This window comes from Crocodylus siamensis, chromosome 2 (assembly GCF_052110815.1).
Source record: "Crocodylus siamensis isolate JL-2025a chromosome 2, ASM5211081v1, whole genome shotgun sequence".
Classification (NCBI taxonomy): domain Eukaryota; kingdom Metazoa; phylum Chordata; order Crocodylia; family Crocodylidae; genus Crocodylus; species Crocodylus siamensis.
The window spans coordinates 81,677,710-81,699,991 of NC_143396.1; positions in this window are offsets into that span (position 1 = coordinate 81,677,710).

The following is a 22,282-nucleotide window of genomic DNA, read 5'->3' on the forward strand; positions in this document are numbered from 1 at the left end:
TCTATATTCACTTAGTTCTCATATAGACATTCAATTTCTCCTGGAAGAATCTCTGGTCCCAGAAGCAATGTACACCTCATTCTAGTCTGCCTATGAACACCAGAAATCACTAGGCATGATCACAACATGTCCCCACATCTTCACTTCTCACCTTAGCTGAGAGCACCAGACAGATATAGGGCAAGTTTTACTGAACGAGCATGAGCCAAACAGAGAGAAAGAGAAGGGTAATTTCAGGGCATACTAGACAGATGAGTGGTAGGACTCATGAAGGAGGATAATGTTAGTAGGTTCAGGAAGTGTCTTAGAGGAGGTAGGGTAGAGGGGGGATATAGAGTGGGGTACATTTGTCTGCATTAGTCAGACAAGGGCAGGGAAAGGGGAAAAGAGACTCTCTAGTTTTATCTAAAGCTCTATCTAGGGCTTAGTGGCTGGGAGGAATTCCTGTGGATGGCAACAGGTGGGGCATGGGGTGGAGAACAGAGAAGAATTGACATGGGTGGAGTGAGGGTGTGGGGCCAGAGAATGCTTACACAACGTTGTAGAAGCAGTGCGGTCACTAGGCTGACCGGAGCTCCACTGGTATTTACATATGGGCTTCCAGAGTCTGTGTGTGCAAGTCTATCCAGCAATGCTAACTCATGGCCAAGGCTCTCTAGTACCTATGTGACATGTTTTATGCTCTCCATCCCAAGAAGTTCTGCACAGGATTTAGAAGCTTGATTTTAGGTTCCTTTCAGCAGGTTGCTATGCAAACCAATTGAAAGAACCAAATAATGACCTCAGCCAATTTGTGGATGTCCTTATCCAGAATACAACTAAATACATGGCATTCCCAATGCCATCAGTGCCCAGACAAGGAACATGCTGGGATTTCATTAACTTGTGAACTTCCCTTGAGTTCTGACTACAATGTTGGATACTGGTGTGAGCTTTAGGAAATCCATAGGCAATCCTCACTTATTTATCAATAGATTTATCATACATATGCTGTGAACATGATGATTGACTTTACTGACATCATCACAAGGGTCCTAGGGACCAGGCACTATCCCTCTGTTTGGAATTGTGGCTGGATCTCCTCAGGCATTTCCAGTACCTGCCTCATCCATCTTTAGAGAGCTCATGGCCAACAAAGTGGACACATACCAAGCAACAGGGACTTCAGATTTTCTCTAGGGTTTCCACTGACAGATATGTAGCCAGGTACAAGCCATATTCTTTTTAAATATCATGGGGGATAAAATTATGGAAAAACTGGGATATCCCAGACCTATGAGTGTTGTGTACAGATCAGGGTTCAAGCTCTTCATCTGAGGGATGTCAGACTTGGAAAATGACTCACTGTCTTGCTGGTACCCCTACCAGTCTGTTGGTCTTTGGGTTCCTCATATTAGTTGCTCAGATAAGCAACTGTGGGGAGCCAGGTTTAGCCACCTCTTGGTCATAGTGGGCTTGGCTAAGATCATCTGAATCTGCTCCAGGAGAAGCTTTTTTAATATCTGGAAAGTGACAAAATATTGTTTTGTTATACAGAGCTTTTCACAGATCTAATATGAAGTTTATTATGGTCCATTGGGTTTGCACAGGACCCTTTTTGCTACTAAAGCCACCCCCTGAAGGCATTCAGACAACGAAGAATTTCCCTGCTTCATCCTGCATGTTTAGTTTGCATAGGTTTCTTTTAATAAACTCTGTTGCTATTTATCCATTGTCTCCTGGCTCATAGGTAATAATTCAAGACAGTAATTCCATGCATTTCCCCCCCTTTATTATATATCAACACCAGATGAATTTGCCTCACAAGTGTGACCATTCCACAGTTCAAATCTCAGATTTAAGAAGGAAATATCTCATCAAGTTTGCTGTGTGTCAGAAAAAAACCTTCACTTACTGATGTTGTTCTTTTTCTTTTCTTAACAGCTGTTAAAAAGAAAACAAACAAAAATCTTGATACTATTCAGAAAATACAAGGACATGGTTTTTCATTAGCCTAGATTGCTCAGTGTCTTGGGAAATAAGTTGGCTTGATGAGAAATAAGATGTCTCTGCCAGTGGGACCCTTGGGCTCTGGTAACTCAGTGCTAATGTTAGTCCAGCATTTGTAGTTTCCTTTTAGTTGTAACATAAACTTTTAATTACCATACTTAGATTTTGTTGCTTGTCTTTGCATGGAAAAAAATATACATTTAGCATCATAGCCCATAAAAATAATTAGGACTGTATCTATTTTACTGTGAAAGATAGAAAACAGTACCATGTTCTTGGTGCTTAAATTTGGGAATTCTGTGCTAGAGGTAGTGGGTCTTGCCAGGACTTCCTATAAAATTTGCTTTCAGAAATAAAGCTTTGTACTTTTACTTTTGAACAAACTTTCCCTGAAAGTAATACTGTACAGGATTTAAAGCTCTTAAACATGTACATGTTCACTAATCTCTGAAAATAATTTCAGAACATATATTGAGACTTCTGACTTGAAACTTTTTAACAAGTTAGATCCAATTCAAGAAGAAATTAAAGAGTCTTGCTTCTTTGTAGTTCTAATACTAATTGTGTAAATGTGTTGGAGAGAGACTGCGATGTGTATAGCAGAAATTACCTATATAAGTATAGCAAAAACATAGCCGATGGTATATTGAGGAAATAAAAAGCAATAAACACCAACCTAAAGAATTGTTCTTAATTTGCATATTGTATCAGAGTAGAGGGGTTAAAAAGTCCCTCAAAATTAACTTACTAACTCAAATTTTAAAAATGGCTTTGGTGTCTGAAAACGGTGTCAGATTAGCTTTCTCTCTAGGAAAAAAAGGCTACTGCAAACATGAATAATTGGAGTGCCATCTGCTTGAGGGATACAATTTTACAATATCGTACAATTGCTTAACGTGGATTAATATTGACAATACTCTATGCCAACAAAGGAAGCTGAGACTGATTTTCTGGCAGAATACTGACATTCAGTAACTTATCTTAATGTTTCTTTTATGTACGAGTTACATGATTAAGATTACAAGATTAATCAAGGTTAGTTTGACCACATCCCCTAATTCAGATTGCAGCCACAACATTCTAAAGAAGGCAGCTTGTTTCTAGAATGATGTCTAAATTACTATGGAGCTAGGGAGAAAGAAACCTCTTTTATATCGCAATGGCGTGCAATGCCCACCACCATTGGCGATGTATAGAGGGTGCACGTGGGTGCACATGCACCCCGAGTGTGGCGGTGCACCCCCTGCAAAAAGACACTGCCGACACTGCCGGTGATGCCTGGGGGCAGTCGCCACTCACCACCACTGGCAGCATCTGTGGGTGGTTGCCAACCACTGGTTGACGCTTGCCAAACCTCCCTCTGACAAGAGTATCACGGCTGCCTGCAGGAGCTCCCTGCTTGCCACTACCATGCTCTTGCTGCTGCCAATGTTACTGCTGCCTGTGGGAGCTCATTGTGCTACCCAGTCTCCGGGGACATGTGCCAAGATGCAACTTTCACTTTTATTTATAGCTCTGGATCTGACTGTAGGACACTGTAGTTTGATTTAATTAAAACAGAGCTATCAGGAAATTCAGTGGAGCTGATGGGAAGCCATGTTATCTACTAAGTAGTAGCCAGGTTATCTACTAAGTAGAACACTAGCCTACTTTTTTTTGTCTTCTCTATGAGCTTCCCCTTCTTTCCTGTTCTTAATCACATTTTCATCTGAGGCTTTAATGCAGCATGTTGTCAGTGCAGCAGAGGTTTCTTGGTTCAAATCTATACTTGTAGTTTCTCAATTAAATAAATAATATTCTCTCCTTTAAAAGACAACTGTGTTAAGAAAAGAATGTATCAGTCAACCCTAGACTAGTGGAACTCTGTAAAATTTGATACAGAAACTTCTGGTATCAGAGAAGATAGCAATGACCTCTAGATTGTCTAATCCAGTATGGATAAACACACAAGTAACTTAGATTTACTAAGTTAGTCGATAGATAGATGGATAGATAGATAGGTAGATGGGAGAGAGAAGGAAGAAGGCCCAAAAGAAAGAGGTTAGAGTAGTTAATTAGGGAGATACGTAAGGATTTAGCAATTGGATCACAAAGGAAAGATATGCATTTACAGAGAAAGTGATAGGATTTGTTTAGATTGTTAGGAGAGCAGCAAAACTGGTTCAAAAATGAGAAAGCAGGTATTTAGCTTGAGTTACAGAGAGACTGGTAGAGCTGTCAATAGTGTCCAAGAAGGCAAATTATGGTCAAAAGACCAATATCTCAAAGGGTCCACATGAGACCATGCACCCTCTACGTGTCGCCAGCGCTTGTGGCTTTCAATTAGGAACAGAAGGATCTTGTCTCTTTCTGCTTTTTGTTTTCAAATAGCATGCAGAATATTATTATTGAGACTATTCTTATTGTGGTCCTGCTTAGAACTGCAGTCACAGACCCCATCATGTTAAGCCCAGTACAAATGGAACAAATTAGTTCCAAAAAGCTTATAATATAATATAATAGCTAAGGCAATGGATGCGACTGTCTATAGAAAAAAGTTATAGAACAAGGTGGTGGGACTCAATGCATGATTGGGCGGTGAATGTCAAGGGCTATAGGCTGTACAGGAGGAACAGGATAGGAAGGAGAGGTGGGGGTATGGCACTCTATATCAAAGAGGAATACACATCCTTGTCAATTAGCAAGGAGTCAGGGGAGGGGCACTCTGAAGTGCTTGGGTTAAAGTACAAGGCAGTCAAGGGGAAAGAGACTTAACAGTTGGGGTCTACTACAGACCTCCCAACCAGGGGGAAGAGCTTGACCAGGAATTCTTAGGTCAGCTCACTGAGGTAGTGAAGTCTAAGGATGTGGTAGTCATGGGGGACCTGAACTTCCTGGACATCTGCTGGGAAGAGCAGTCAGTCAGGTCTGACCACTCATGTAGGTTCTTGGCCAGAGTGCAGGACCTTCATCTAACCCAGGAGATGCACAGCCCCACCAGGTGAGATGCCTTGTTGGACCTAGTGCTGGCCATGGGTAATGACCTGGTGAGGGGGCTGCGGGTGCTTGACCACCTGGGCGACAGTGATCATCGCCTGTTGGAATTCACCATCCAGCGCAAGGTGGCGAAGGCCTGCAGTAAGGCAGCAGCCCTAGATTTCAGGAGGGCAAACTTCAATGAGCTAAGGAGGATAGTTGGGGAAGCGCCGAGGTCCCAGAGGGGAGCCAGGTGTCCAAGGAGAGTGGTCGCTCCTTAAGGAGATGATCCTCCAAGCCCAAAGGAAGGTAATCCCAATGAAGATCAAAGGGAGCAGGAGGGCACACAAGCCTACATGGCTCACCAAAAGCATCCAGGAATGTCTCCTTGCTAAAAGGGTGGCATACACCCAATGGAAAGAAGGGGACATTACTAGAGACGAGTATACTGCAGTAGCTCGGAGATGTAGGGGGGCGGTCAGGAAGGCCAAGGCAGAGATGGAATTAGGGCTAGCTTCCCAGATTAAGGACAATAAGAAGTCCTTCTTTAAATACATAGGGGGTAAAAAGAAGGTTCCGGGTAATGTGGGGCCCCTGCAAGACACGTTGGGAAACTTGGTCGTCACACCAGATGACAAAGCTAACATGTTTAACAATTTCTTTGCCTCCGTCTTCCTAAGTAGAGACCAGAACAGTCACCTCCCTGCTGGGCCCCCCTTGGGCCCCAGGGGAGGCACACCTGGGCCAAGGGTTAGCGAGGATTTAGTTAGGGAGCTTCTGGAGGGTTTGGACGTATTCAAATCAGCCGGCCTGGATGATCTCCACCCTAGAGTTCTAAAGGAATTGGCCGAGGTCATTGCAAGTCCCCTGGCACAGCTTTACGAGCACTCGTGGTGCTCTGGTGAGGTACCGGAGGACTGGAAGAGGGCCAACGTTGTTCCCATCTTCAAAAAGGGGAAGAAGGAGGTCCCGGGAAATTATAGGCTGGTTAGTCTTACCTCAGTCCTAGGCAAGCTGTTTGAGAAAATTATTCTGGCACACATCCACGAGGGGCCAGCTGGAGACTGCATGCTTAGGGGCAACCAACACGGGTTCATCAGTGGCAGGTCCTGTAAGACCAACCTGGTGGCCTTTTACAATCAGATCACCAAATCATTAGATGCAGGGGTAGCAGTGGACATAGTCTTCCTGGACTTCCGGAAGGCTTTCGACACTGTCTTTCATCCCATTCTCATCAAGAAACTGGGGGACTGCGGTGTTAATACCCACACAGTCAAATGGGTCACCAACTGGCTGAAGGGCGGCACCCAGAGGGTGGTAGTGGATGGGTCCTTCTCATCCTGGAACGAAGTGGGCAGTGGGGTTCCACAGGGCTCAGTCCTCGGGCCCGCACTGTTCAACATCTTCATCAGTGACTTGGATGAGGGGGTAAAAAGCACCCTGTTCAAATTTGCTGATGACACTAAGATATGGGGGGATGTGGTCATGCTAGAAGGAAGCAACAGACTACAATTGGACCTAGACAGGTTACAAGGGTGGGTGGATGAGAACAGGATGGGATTCAACACAGACAAATCAAGGTGATGCACCTGGGGAGGAACAACTGGTATACCTACAGGTTTGGGAACTCCCCTCTTGTCAGCACAGAGGCGGAAAAGGATCTTGGAGTCATCATTGACTCCAAGATGAATATAGGCTGGCAGTGTGGGGAGGCAGTCAGGAAGGCCAACCGTACCTTGTCATGCATCCACAGATGCATCTCGAGCAGGTCCAAAGAGGTGATTCTCCCCCTCTATGCGGCACTGGTCAGGCCGCAGTTGGAGTACTGCATCCAGTTCTGGGCACCACACTTCAAGAGGGATATGGACAGCATGGAGAGGGTCCAGAGGAGGGCCACTCACATGATCAGGGGACATCAGGGCAGGCCCTATGAGAAGAGGCTACGGGACCTGAACCTGTTCAGCCTCCATAAGAGAAGGCTGAGGGGGGATCTAGTGGCCTGTTATAAACTAGTCAGAGGGGATCAGCAGGCATTGGAGGAGTCCCTGTTCTCCCAAGCACTGCCAGGAGTGACCAGGAATAATGGTCACAAGCTGGCAGAGGGTAGATTTAGGCTGGACATCAGGAGGTGCTACTTCACGGTCAGGGCCGCTAGGATCTGGAACCAACTTTCAAGAGAAATGGTGCAGGCTCCTACCCTGGGGGTTTTCAAGAGGAAGCTAGATGAATACCTTGCTAGGGTCGTTTGACCCCAGTACTCTTTCCTGCCATGGCAGGGGATCAGACTAGTTGATCTACTCAGGTCCCTTCCGACCCTAGAAACTATGAAACTAGAAACTGTGAACTCTGGTCAGAATCATGAGGTTGACAACAGAAGGTGGGAGAGAAGATGAAGACAAATACTCAAAAAGATCTTTAGAGGAGTATCCAACAAATTATGAGGTTATGGGAGACTTGTAAAAAAATTATTTTAAAGGTGCTATTTTCAGTATTAAAGCCTCCATTGAGATCAAGAAAAATCAGAATGGATAGAGGCTCTGAAATCCATACATTTCTATGAGTCTGCAAACCACACAAATGTGCGTTTATCCCCCACTTCCTGAACTTAAAGTCTTGGGCTCAACCCCCCAGCAGTTCCTGGCTCATGTGCAACTCCTGGCAATGTCCTGGCAAAGCAAGCTGGGAAGAGGAGCCTACCTGCTGCCAGTGCTGCTGCTGATCTCTGGGATGGGCTCACCCCAGAGACCAGTAGTAGCCCAGCAGTAGTGGCAGTGGTGGTGGTGGATCTGGGCAGGTTCTCCTTTCCTGTCTTTTCCCCTCAGACAGAGCTGGCTGGCAGTGCAGATAAGGCAGAGGACATCGGGGCATGTATGAGCTCCAATGGCCAGGGGGCATAGGGAGAATCCTGAGGGGCAAGGAGGGTATTAACTCTTAACATGTAACTTCTCAAAGCACATGCTCATTTTTACATTACATTTAGCATGTTTTAAGTGTAATGTGTAAGAAGGCCTCATTTTACAATCTTTTTCTATGTATTCAGGTTGGAAATGATTCAGGACCAAGCAGCAGATGGAGAGACAAGGTCCATGAAATGCAGCTGCCCAAGTGATAGCTCAGTTGTGAAATTCTACATTTGAAGAATGCATTATGTACCATTGCAAAACTTTACACGTTTCCAGCTGGCCTGTACTAATGAACATACAATTTTTTGCTTATCGATAAATCACTTTCAGTTATGGGCTTCAGAAGTTTGACTCTACATTTGTAGAGCTCTATTTCAAATGGTATTGGGCCCAGGGAAATCACATGTGGTAGCTTATTGCATAGATGCTCAACTCCCAGTCCCTGGCACCATGTAATCTGTTGCCCCTGTCCAGACATGATCAGGCTTCAGCTGGGGAGAGAGGAGCAGGGCTCTGGGACTTAATCTGAGGAGCAGTTGCTGGTCCCAATTCTGTGGATACCACTGGCAACAGATTACATGGTGCCAGGGACCATGTTGTGTAGAATTTCACAACTGAGCTATCACTTGGGCAGCTGCATTTCATGGACCTTATCTCTCCATCTGCTGCTTGGTCCTGAATCATTTCCAACCTGAATACACAGAAAAAGATTGTAAAATGAGGCCTTCTTACACATTACACTTAGAACATGCTAAATGTAATGTAAAAATGAGCATGTGCTTTGAGAAGTCACATGTTAAGGGTTAATACCCCCTGTAACATGCACTACTTTCACCTGCCCTTAGGAGGACTGGTGAGCAGGGGCAGGGCAAGGAACCCAGTTGGCTCTGTGCCTACTCAGCCTGCCTGATCTCAGAGGCAGGGTAAGTGACCCACATCTGCTGGCAGCTGGGGGCTGGGAGGGTCCCATTGGGACTGCCAGCTCCTGCCTGCCCTGACTGGATCCCTGATGACTTTCATACCCCCAGATCTAGCCTCTCCAGCCCCACATCCCACATTCAGCTGGCCACTTCCCCTCCACAACCACAGCTCCCTCCTTGCCCCTCAGGATTCTCCCTATGCCCCCTGGCCATTGGAGCTCATACATGCCCCGATGTCCTCTGCCTTATCTGTACTGCCAGCCAGCTCTGTCTGAGGGGAAAAGACAGGAAAGGAGAACCTGCCCAGATACCACCACCACCACTGCCACTACTGCTGGGCTACTACTGGTCTCTGGGGTGAGCCCATCCCAGAGATCAGCAGCAGTACTGACAGCAGGTAGGCTCCTCTTCCCAGCTTGCTTTGCCAGGACATTGCCAGGAGTTGCACATGAGCCAGGAACTGCTGGGGGTTGAGGCTAGTGATCAGGTAACTGTGGTGTAGGGGTGGGAGTGGGTCTAACTTAGGGTTGTGGTAGGAGGGGTGGGTAGCATGGTGAGTCTAATCTGGGAGGAGAGGGCAGGTGCCACTTGATTCAGAGGCTGGGCCAATGCAGGCTGATGGAAGAGGGTGGGCACCACCCCTCTACTCAAATTGGGCCCACTGTACTGCCCAGTCTCCCCCTGCCAGCCCGGATTGAACTCACTGTGCCATGCCCTCCCCCACCCCCAACAACTGCACTCCCAGACCAGGCCATCCCCCCCTACACCCCAGATCCCCACTCACTGACCTCTGGCAATTCCCGGATCACCTGAAGCTCCTGGCACTACCTCAGGGAAGATGAACTCATCTGCCACCACTGCTGCTGCCACTCTCTGGGCTGGGCTCAGCTTGGGAAACAGTAGCAGCATGGTGGCAGTAGTGTGGCCAAGCAGAAGAGTTCCTTTTCCTGCCTGTTCTCCCAGATAGTGCTGGGAGTGCAGGTAAACTGGACGATACTAGGGGTGGGGAGCCTTATGGGGCAGGAATGAGCCCTAGGGCGGGTGAGGCAGAGACAGAGTAGGAGTCCTAAGGGGGCAGGGGATAAATCTTGGTTTGGAAGCATGGGATGGAGGGATCCTCAGGGGATGGAAAGAGCCCAAAATGGGAAGCAGGTAGGATTCTTACCTTTAGGTGTTTTCTTGCTGTCACTGTACGGGAAGATAGTACAGCTGGGATTGGTGCATCCTGGGTTGCTGGAGGACTACTTCCTACTGGCTTGGGGCCTGTGGACCAGTCGCACATGACTGTAGCATGAGCTGCCAAAAACCGGTTAGAGATAATCTTTGATGAAAAACTATTATTTATAAAACACTCACAGGCTCCTTAACACACGTTTCCCTGCCCTAATGTATGCACAGTCCTGGTTTAAGGGCCTTTAACATGTATTTTGTTCAAGTATAACAACACCCTTACTTGCATCAATTGCTTGTTCTTATTCCATTGTAAAAGCAGAGCTAGAAGGAGGAGAGGAAATGCATGCTATTTTCTTTGATGTGATGTTCAGCCATACATAATTTTCCTTACCAATATAATCATCATTAGAAATTATTATGAGTGAGGCTTACAGGATATGACTCCTAGTGGTCACAAAAATGGTAAGGATTGCTACAGAGCAAATAATGCAATAGGGCTTTTGGCAATTATTAGGTCCCATTGATTTGGGGTGGATGCACTATGTAATTGACAAGTTTACTCAGTTTTAGCTTGGATTATTTCAGAGTAATGATGAACTAGAATGTTATATCTGCAACAACTGCAACATTTCAAAATATTATAATTAAGAGAGAGGGATGAATGCCAAATTTTCACCTTCAGAAGAGGTTACAAAATGCACCAAAAATAAATACTTGAATATGGCTCAATATTAAAGTGCTAAGGTGTTGTTACACTGGAACAGATCCTCAAGGAATCCATTTCTAAGCACTTGGAGGAGAATAAAGTGATTACGAACAGCCAACATGGATTCACCAAGGGCATGTGATGCCTGACCAAGCTGATTGCTTTCTATGATGAGATGACTGGCTCTGTGGATGTTGGGAGACGGGTGGATGTGATATACCTTGATTTTGACAAGGCTTTTGATACAGTTTCCCACAATATTCTCATAGCCAAGCTAAGGAAGTACAGGCTGGATGAATGGACTGTAAGGTGGATAGAAAATTAGCTGGAGCATCAGGCTCAGAGTAATTAATGGGTTGATGTCTAGTTGGCAGTCAGTGTCAAGTGGAGTGCCCCAGGGGTCAGTCCTACAGCTAGTTTTGTTCAATGTCTTCATCAATGACCCAGAAGATAGCATAGAGTGCACCCTTAGCAAGGTTGCAGATGACACCAAGCCGGGGGAAGTAGTAGATATGCTGGAAGGTAGGGCTAGGATTTAGAGTGACCCAGAAAAATTGGATGATTGGGGCAAAAGGAATCTCATGAGATTCAACAAGGACAAGTGCAAAGTCCTCCGCTTGCAATGTAGCAATCCCATGCACCAGTACACGCTTGGTGCTGACTGGCTAGGCAGCCACTCTGCAGAAAAGGACCTGAAAGCTACAGTGGACAGTAAGCTGAATATAAGCCAGCAATGTGTCCTTATTGTGAAGAAGGCTAATGGCATACTGGGCTGTATCAATAGGTGTGCACATCAAGGGAAGGGATTGTTCCCTCCTATTCAGCACTGGTGAGATCACATCTGGATTACTGTGTTCAGTTTTGGGCTCCCCACTATAGAAAGGAAGTGGACAAATTGGAGAGGGTCCAGCAGAGGGCAACAAAAATAGTGAGGGGGCTGGGGGATATGACTTATGAGGAAAGACTGAGGGAACTTTGCTTATTTAAACTAGAGAAGACGAGATGGAGATGGGATTTAATAGCAGCCTTCAACTACCTGAAAGGGAGTTCAAAAGAGGATGGAGCTAAACTTCTCAGTGGTGGCAGATGACAGAACAAGGAGCTGTGGTCTCAAATTGCAGCAAGGGAAGTTTAGGTTAGATATTAGGAAGAATTTTCTTACTGGAAGGGTAATATAACACTGGAATGGGTTACCCAGAGACGTGGTGGAATCTCCATCCTTGGTGGTTTTAAGTCCCGGCTAGATAAAGCTTTGGCTAGGATGATCTAGTTGGTGATGGTCCTATCTTGAGCAGAGGGTTGGATTAGATGACCTCCTGATGTTCCTTCTGACCCTAATTTTTCTATGATTCTATGATTTATAATCCCAAAGAATAGAGTAATTAGTGATGTGACAAAACTTGCATATATTACACTATTATTTAAATTAGACATTTCTGACAAGGATGGTGAGAAACATCAAAAATACCCAAGAAATTCAGCCAATATGATAGTAATGGAAAAAATTAAATGCGGGGTATTATGCATTCAATGGAACAACTTTTGGCTATACATACTCAGGAAAAAGATGTGCTTATCAAGTGGTTTGATAGCAAACTTCACTTTTAGCATGACAAATGTGTGTAATGGGAGGCCCTTGAACTCATTACAAAAAGACAGAAGAAAAGGGGTATGAGCCTTTAAGACAGCAGGACTGCCCTAGCTGAATTGGACGGGTGCTGGGGGATATATAAGTCCAGCTGCTATGAGCTGGACAGACTGGCCCTGGAACTGGAACTGGAAAGGAGAGGAGATTCTGCTGATTAGAGCTAAGCAAAGCCAGGATCTGCAAACAGAACAAATAAGTAGGCCTGGGGCAAGGCCAGAGCTGGAGGAAAGCCCAGCAGCAATAGAGGACAGTGCTAAGGAAAGGCCAGAGCTAAGAGAAATTTAGCAGAGGGAGACTGAGCCTAGAGGCAACCTGACAACAGGAGGCTAAGCCATATGGCATGGACTGTATGGATAGGAGCTAGGAAGCCATTGAGGGCCACTGAGTGCTTTGTGTGGTTATTATTTGCTGGATATTAGGGTTAGTAAGCCCTGGGAAATTGAGACAGGGTGTGTCACTTTGTGGGAAGGGGTGGGGAGAAGGGAAATGCCCTGCAGACTAATCAGGAGACACAGGGCCCTGGAAATTGTTGATTGGTTCAGAGGGCCCTGAAGAGACTGGGTAATAACTGTTGAACCAGAGCATCTGATTGGACTGGTAAACCTAAGACACTAATAAGTGGGTGGTGTTGAGCCACAAACAGTAAACATTGTATGGACCAGACCAGGGGTGGCTCTGTGATGTTAACCTTGGGAGAGAGACATTTAAAGTTGCCCCCTGGCAGAACTGAGGGTCTACTTCTTAATTGTCATTAACAACAAATATGGTGAAGAAGAGAGGTAGTTAGGTCACTGGGACACCAGATGGGTAGGCAGGTGAGGGCTGACCACTGTGGAGCATCAGATCACACCAGAGGCATCTGGATCTACTACAATCTAATCCTATCACACTTATAGTTCAATTGTCTTTGAAGTTGTTCTGCTTTACAAAGGATACATAAAAAACCCAGTTTTTGTTGTTCCCACAATACCTGAGTTTCTTTCATTCCATTCTCTCTCTTTAATGAGATACCAGATTGGCACTGGTTTCAATAAAATTCCCCTGTATTCTGACACACTGGGTACATCTACATGTGTCACTATGCTGAAGTCACTACTGCGGTATGTCTACATGTGTCACTATGGTGCAGTAACAGCCCATACTGTGCTGTATGCATGATGCATGGTTATTAGCAGCTACTTTGCTATAGTGGCATACACTGGGGGAGCATATTACTATGGCAAAGAAGCTGCTGGTTACGTGTAGATCCTGTGGAAAGTATGTCACTGCAGCATAATGCTACAGCAATATAGCGTCATGTGTAGATGCATCTACTGCTTATGTAAGTGCCAAACTGATATCCGTTGGCCTTTTCATCTTAAATGGAATTTATCAGACTCCGTTTTCATGGGTACATCTTTTTAAAAAAGAACCCAGAAACATTCATGAATGAGTAACTATTTAATTTTTCTCTTCTGGAAAAAAAAATGTTTAAACTCAGGAGGGAAGCAATATAGACTAGGTCTGTTCTCAGAACTTTGCCCCTCTGTCCTTCACTTTTCCCTTCCACTTCTTACCTGCCTTAGATTGTTAGCTCTTTGGAATAGGAACCTTTTCTCTCTGTACATTTTCATGTTGCTTATCATGATGAATTCCATCTTAGTTGTGGCCTTTTGTTTCTGCTGCAATACAAATTATAAATAACAATTGTAGCCTGGGTGGTATGCGGCTCGTACCCCTCAATTGAAAGGATGTTAGAGGGTGTGAATGTGCTGTGGGAGCATGATTGCCTAACTTTAGGCCAGCTCACCTCTCTCCCCTAGAGAGCAGAGCAGAACAGAGACCAGAGACACACAGTGATGTCTAACTATTTACAGATTTAATTTACAGTGCAGTATCAATAAATGTATAAAACAAGTATACACACACATAGAAACTCTTATTAAACATATATCAAGGCAATCTCAGCTGGGTATGGCAGACGAAGGCACTATACCATATAGGCCTTGACTCTCAGTGATCTTCCAGTTAGTGTACAGCCTGTACCCTCAGCAGGCCCTCCAGGTGGAAGGCAAGGGAGCAATCGACAGTAAAACACAGGTTAAACAATAGGTCAATGGATTAAACCCAGCAGAGATAAAACAATAGTCTAAACTCTAAACACACATAAGTGAGATTACATTCATAAGATTCAATGATAAGGACAACACATACAATGAAAGCAAATGTTGAATAAGGGATGCTTTAGTAGGCCCTTAAGCAACTGAACCACTAGCAGGCTAAACAAGGCAGCACATAATCATCTCATAATACAACATTAAAGTATGCAAGTTTACAGAGAAGGTCCCAACAATATAAGGAAAAAGGACAACAACAATGGTACAGCAATTGCACCCAAAAGGAAGGAATAATGCCAGAGAAAAAGAACAGGTTACCATAAAGAAACTCTATTACCTTCCCATAGACCACATGACTAGTGTGGCTCAGTGACCATGAAGCCAGCCCCTGACAAACAGGGCCCTTAACTCCCCCTGCCACAAAGGGGTCATTTCCCCTCATTTGGGGTTTCCCTTGGATCACCAAAAGGGGAGGGCCCCTCTTGCTGTATGGAAATCCTCATCTCTTCACCTCCTTGGTACTGCAATCCCCTTCCTGGGTAACTCAAGATTCCCAGCAGTTCTGGTAGGCTAGGCTCCGTCTCTCTCTCTCTCTCTCTCTCTCTGTGGAGCTTCCCCTTTTTGCTGACATGGTCACTCCATCCTGCTACCACTTGCTGCATGAAGGCCCAAGCTGCCTCTTGCAGCTACCTGGCCTGTCACTGCTTTCAGGCCCCGTGCACCACTCTGTGCACTGAGGGGCTCCTGCCTCTTGCAGGGATGGGGACCTGTGCTGCCTCATGCAGCTGTGGGGCCCCTTCAGCTCTCCCCAGGCCCTGTGCACCACTCTGTGCACTGTAGGGCTCCCTCCTGGGCCCGTGCACTGTGGGGCTCCCTCCTGGGCCTGTGCACCATGAGGCTTCTGCCACTTGTAGGGTTGGGGACAGCCATGGAATCCCTGCAGCATCCTCTGGGTCCTCCACGCACCAATCTGTGCATTGATGCTGCAGCTCCCTCGGCAGCAGGGCTGGAACACAGCTGCTTGCTGCTTTCTGCTTGGTGGAGGCATCTTCAGGGCACTTCTGGGGCAACTGTTCTGCTCCACTGGTCAGCTCCAGCAGCTGTTCTGCAGCCCTTCTTTGTCATCCCTTGTCAAAGCTACCCATGTGCTGGGCACATGGGCTTTTATCCCTTTTGGAGGTTCTGCCCCCAGACTGAAAAGTGACCAATGGGAAAGCCTGAAGGGTTAGTTTTCCCTCAGGCCCTCTTCTTCACCTTGCCCCTGGGTCAGGGTGGGGCAAACCTACCTCTTGTCTCTTCCTGATTGGTGGGGAAGGGTAATGCCCCCACGAATTGGCCTAAGCCATTCAGGCTGAAGCCAACAAGTTGGGCTGCCAATGAGTCCACCAGCCAGCCTGCCACACAATTAGTAAGCACTCTCTTAGTGATCAGAGGAGAATCCAGAAGTTTGAAATCTAAAATCACTGACCTATCCAACCTACCAGAGCCCTTCTTTTCCTGAATCCTCTGTCTCTTGGGAAGAGAGTTCCCCATTTCTTTGAAATGCCTTTGAAATGCTGGTATCACTGTGGTATGTGGCTAGAAGATATATTTCTTTGATGGGCAGAGGGAAGAGAGCTGCTTTGACTCAGTTCAGGATGTTGTGGTCCCAGTCGCACATGTAAACGTTGTGCCTAGAAGCAATAAACTCCAGTGTCATGTGTGCCGGAATGTATTGGTTTGAATTAATATGCACATGAAGATGATCCCTTGACTGTATTTCCCAGTCTTTCTAACATCACACTCCACCACCAATTAAATCTCTTCTCTCTCCAGTCCAAATACTTGCCTACCCCATTTCATCCTTCTGTCTCAGTTTTTCCAAATTGTTTCTCCAAAAGACATAATAATAGTTAAACTTCAAACACAAGTGTGACAACCGGTCGATTAGTTTACATATATGGAGTGCTTTGCATATATGTTACATAAAAGTATGTACATATTCAGCAGTTACATAAAAGTATGTAATTGCTGAATATTATTTCTAGCTATTCACATTCTGATTTCACCCCTTCCCAAAAAATAAAATCAGTATAGTCTGTACATTTCCTTTCTCCACCATCCAGTGGTGAGAAAAAAGTAGAGACGTGATAAAACTAGGTTTAATCTAAACTGGAACCTTCTCTCTTGAGTTTCTTGACAGGTTAAATACAGAAGCAGGATTTTTTTAGCATAGAAGCAGCTTCTCCCCAGCCTGCAAGGTTGAAAGTTCTTATTCTTCTCTTTTTCCCAGTATATTTTTTCTTCTTTGCCTTTGCTTGAATAGGTAGGGCATAATAAATTATACCTGACCAGAAAAATAGATTAGTCATTTCCCCATACCTGTTCTATTTCTAAAGGGCCTTTCCTCACTTTTATTCATGGTGGATGTGTCTACACATGCATTAATGCACTTTAGTTAATGTACATTAAATCTAGTACCTCTGGGCACTTTTGCACATGCTCTGAGGGTGCCGCAAAGGGGTGGTGTTGCTTTAATGAAAGCAGCTCCAAGAGCTGCTTTGACAAAAACGCAGCAATGTCTTGTGTATCAGTATCCCTGCGCTTCAAAATGGCTGCAGGGACATTTGAACTAAAGCTCATTTGACAAGCTTTTGTTCAAGTGCTCCCACTGCCATTCTGAAGTGTGGAGACACTGATACATGAGACATAGGAAGTAGGAAGCTGCTAGACAGCAGCAATTACCATGCTTCAGCAGACTCGATTAATTGAGTCTGCGTCTATATGCTGTAATTACAGCATACTGGAGCAGGTGTACAGAAACCTTACATTGTGATGTACTAGGAAAATGCACTTTAGCCTGGCTTAAGGTGCATTAACTAAAGAGCATGCTTTTAAAGTGATGCCCAGTATGCATTAGCCTATTTTAATACGCATTAAGTAAAAAGCAGAGGGCGTTTATAGATGTGAGCTGGGAGGCGTATGTGTGTGTGGGGGGGATTGCTTTAAATAGAGTGGCTCCGATGGACACTATAGCTTAAGCACCTTGAGCATCAAATTTATCAACATCCCCATGCTGAAAAATGGTGGTAGGGATGCTTTAACTAAAACTTGAATGAGTTTTAGTTAAAGCTCCTCTGCCACCATTTTTCAGCAGGGGGATACTGATACATGTGATGCTGTAGTATGGTAATTACCATGCTCCAGCAATTAATTGAGTCTGCTTCAATGTATTGTAATTACAGCACATTGGAGCAGCCTCTTTGCATGTATAGATTCATAAATGTTATGGTTAGAAGGGACCTCAGTAGGTCATCAAGTCCAACCCCCTGCCCTGGGCAGGGAAGAGCGCTGGGGCCAGATGACCCCAGCGAGGTGCTTTTCCAGTCTCCTCTTTAAGACCCCTAAGGTAGGGGAAAGCATCACTTCCCTTGGAAGCCCATTCCAGGTTTTGGCAACCCTTACTGTGAAGTTCTTTCTTATGTCCGACCTAAATCTGCTCTCCTTCAATTTGTAGCCATTGTTCCTAGTTACTCCAGGGGGTGCCCTAGTAAATAGAGCATCTCCTATTCCTTGTTGCCTTACCCTGATGAATTTATGGGCAGCCACAAGATCACCTCTCAGCCTTCTCTTGCCAAGGCTGAAGAGATCTAGGTCCCTCAGTCTCTCTTCATAGGGCCTTGCCTGCAGGCTTCTGACCATATGAGTGGCCCTCCTCTGAACCCTCTCAAGATTCTCCGCATCCCTCTTAAAGTGCGGTGGTCAAAACTGGATGCAGTACTCTAATTGCAGCCTGAACAGTGCACTCACAGTTTTTACATGACACTTTAATGCACATTAAAATAGGCTAATGCACATTAAAGTGCATGTGCAGATGCACCCGTTTTCTTACTGCTAACTTTCTCATGGAACCTCACTTTATAAGTGCTTTTGTATCAGAATTTGGTTCTCTATTATACAGACAGGAAGACACCCTAAGTTATCATTTGTTCTTGAATTATTAAAACTTCAGCTACAACTACGTACCTAATACTTACTTCTTGTGAAGGACATTGTATTTTTTTAAAATAATACTTGTGTCTGTAATTTTCAATAATAAAAACCCAATAGACATTCTGCAGGTGGCACCAAAAATCCCACAGGAAGATGCATTAAGTGACACTCATTGTCATAAAATGTTTTTTCTCTTGTTTAGATTAATGCAAGATGAAGTTATTGAGTGTTCCTTTACCATGAACTGCAAGTCTGTTTACAGGTCAAGAACAATCTGGTTTTTTTTTTAAAATGGAAGAAAACTGAATGACATTTAATTTGTTTATACCTTTCACATTTATATATTTAATTAAGTCTAACATAATGAAAAGTGTAGTACCAAGCACTCAATCTTTGAAGTCATCATTAAGATTTCCTAGTCTGACAAATAAAAACACCAGTTGTCATGGTGTTGCCCTTGACCTGTACTTAATAGTGGCATAAAATATTACTTACAATTTTTTTATATGAAAATGACAGTTGTGTTGCATTGGCTGAGGTGAAGGTACATGGTAAGAAACCTTTAATTGTCCCTATTGAATCCTTATGCACTAAACCATGTGATTTTTTTTAACAAAGAGAGTAACTGTCCTATTTTAAAACCCCAACCAATATGATACAGCTAATGAAGAACTATGGAAACTCAGTGAAGGCCACAATCATATGCTATTTAGCTCACACTGACATAAGTTGTATAACTAGTTGGAAAAAAATTATTAAACTTTTTTTCCTTTGAACTGTTAATTTCTCAGGCCCAGAGACATGGAGGTGCTGGAATAGCTAAAATCTTAGTGTTAAGCTGATCTCACATTTGGGAGACTCGGGTTCACGTCTCTGCTCCAAATCAGTTCTATTCAAACTTAAAGAATGGGACAGCTGAGATTGAGGTTAAGGCAGTGGAATGCCATGCCCACAGGAACTCTTAAGGGCATTATAAGCTTGCAGATCTAACAAAGGCACAAAAGGGATTGCAGTTGATATGCATTTTGCAAGGAAAGAATGTACCTTGATCTCTGCAAGATAAATATGATCTATTGTATCTTGTGAGTGAGGGAAAGACTGCAACTTTGGCTCTTTCTCTCAGGGCACAGGATAATGCAATTTGCAGTGGCCCATGTCATCACAGGTACACCAACTGTTATTTACCTCTTTATGTGGCCATATCCAGCAAATCATAGAATCCTAGAAAAGCACAGCTGGAAGGGATCTCCAGAGGTCATCTAATCCAACCCTTTGCATGAGGCAGGATCATCCCTATCCAAATCATCCTATATAAATCCGCTGTCTAACCTATTAACAAAACTACGCAGCTAATCCTGACATGACTTTAAGACTTTACATCCTAATGTGACACAGGTAAAGCAGGGGGACTACCATGGCCAATGTTGCAAGGTTGTTAAAAAAATAAACTCAAGAAATCCCAGGAAGAGGGCTTCTTTGCTGCAGAAGTAGGCAAAAACACCCACAGTCTGTACCAATCTGACCATAAGGTAAAATTAATTTCTGACCCTAAATATGGCAGTTGGTCTGCCCTGAGTGGAGGGGATTCTTTTGCCAGGAACCTCCATGTTTTAAGACCCAACAGGAGCATTGGCACACTCCAGTCAAAATCCTCAACATTGTCTGTAACCAGCACCCAGTGCTTCTGAGGAAGGCAAACCCACTTTTCCCAGACACATGTAGTAGCAGGAGGGGGAAAAAAATCCTTCCTGGCGCCACATGTCAACCAGCAATGCCCAGAAGCATGGGAAATACCCATAGTAGAACATGGGAATACCTATGTCTAAATCACCCATGACTAATCTAGCCTCTTTCTGAATACCTCCAATGACAAAGTTTCCATAACTTCCTTAGGAAGTAGGGCTGTGCAAAATTTCACCAACTGTTTCATTTTGATGCTGTTTCAGCTCATTTTGAGCTCAAAACAGTGCAATTGAAATGAAACAAAGGGCTTTGAAACAACCTCAGAATGAAATGAGGGCAGTTGAAGCATTTTGAAAGTTTTGAAACATTTCGAGTTTCGAAACTCAAGCAGGGCTTGCCTGCAGGGAAACAGAAAGAAAGGAGAGGGAGGGGGAAGGACTGCTCTCATATTGACTGTGTAGCTGGCCGGTGTGTTCTGGGGGAGGGATGGAAAAACAGCATAAAAAGGCAGCATTAGTTGAACAGGCCTGCTTTCTGTCACCTATGTCACGAGTTTTGCTTGTCAGCAGCCAGAGGTGCAGTTTCCCAGAAACCCCTGCACCTCTCTCCTTGAAAGCTTCCAGGCTTCATGGCCTCAGCAAGGGCTACCATCCCTGCAATTTTTACCCTGCTATGCCTTACCTTACACAGAGTGTCACCCATGTCACAAGTTTTGCTTGTCAGCAGCCTGAGGTGCAGTTTCTCAGAAACCCCTGCACCTATCTCCTTGAAACTTGGCAGGCTTTCTGACATCAGCAGGGGCTACCATCTCCAGAGTTTTTGTCCTGCTGTGCCTTAACAGGCACACGTAACACAAGTTTTGCTTTCAAGAATTTGAGATTCAGTTTCCCAGAAACCCTTACATCTATGTCCTTGAAACTTGGCAGGCTCATGGCCTCAGAAGGAGCTACTGTCTGTTCAAGCTCCATCTGAATCAGGCAAGAACTGACAAAGTTATAGGCAGCTTTGTGGTTCCCCATTATAGATTATGGGTGAAATCTCGAGACAGTGTTGAAACAGCAAAACAGTTTTGACAAAATGAAATGGAACAGTGGTTTCGAAACAAAACAAAACTCAAAATGAAACACTGTCCCATTGAAACAGAAGTCAAAATGAAATGGTGATGTTTCACACAGCCCTATTAGTCAGTCTATTCCATCCCCTCACTATTCTAACAGTGAAGAAGTTTTTCCTGATGTCTAATTTAAATCTATTTTGCTGCAACTTCAAGTCATTGGTCTGTGTCTTGTTTTCTGCATCAAGAGATAAAAGGTGTTTTTTCTCTTGCTTATGGAAGGCCTTCAGATATTATGTAATGAAGTAAAAATAAAGAAATACCACTGAGCATGTGAAACATGCCTTGGAGCTGATGTTGTTCCACAGCTAAAGTGCTATTCGGAACCCAATCTCATGCTTAAGTCTTGCAGTATTTTCATACTGTCTGCCTGTAGTCAGCTCCTATAGGCATGCAAAGAGCTGGATGCAGACTGCATAAAAAGAAAAGATAGCTTAGAACAGTGTGATGGCTGAGGACTTTGGCTTTTCAGGACCAAGACCTCTAAGCATGAAGACAGTATAAGGAAAGTATCTTCAGAAACCAGCAGAGTAAATGCCACACTAGGAATGAAGCAGCTGACTTTTCTAGAGATAGATACCTTGTTTTATTCTGGATTATGAGTTTTTAATATTCTCCTGGAGATAGACACCATTCTGAAAACAAACTAGAGAGCTCCCCCATAGAACACCCAGTAACCTAGTACTTAAAACATAAGTGTATTATATAAGAAAACCAGGTTCAAATCTATGCTTTCTCTGATTTAAAGCAGGAAATTAAACTTTAGGTTCCCACATCCCTGATCCATGGACTGCAGATTTTGGCTCAAGTACTTTGACCCAATTACTATTTTATTATTTTTATAAAATAGAGTAACTCCAGTAGGAGAAACAGAGATACTGGCATGGCAACTTAGCAAATGCCTGCCCTTCCCTCTTCCTTTCACTCCCAGTTAGCCTGGGCAGTTTCCATTCAGCTGTTTTCTTAGGTGCCTGACTTTTACTATGCCTCTCACAGAACCTGAGTGCCTAACTTAGTGCTCAAGAGCCCACTAGCTGGTAGGTACTTGGATTTAGGTGTCACTGTATCCAAGTCCTGTGGTCCAACCCTGAGTACACACTCAGAAGCTAACTTCCGTGGGAGC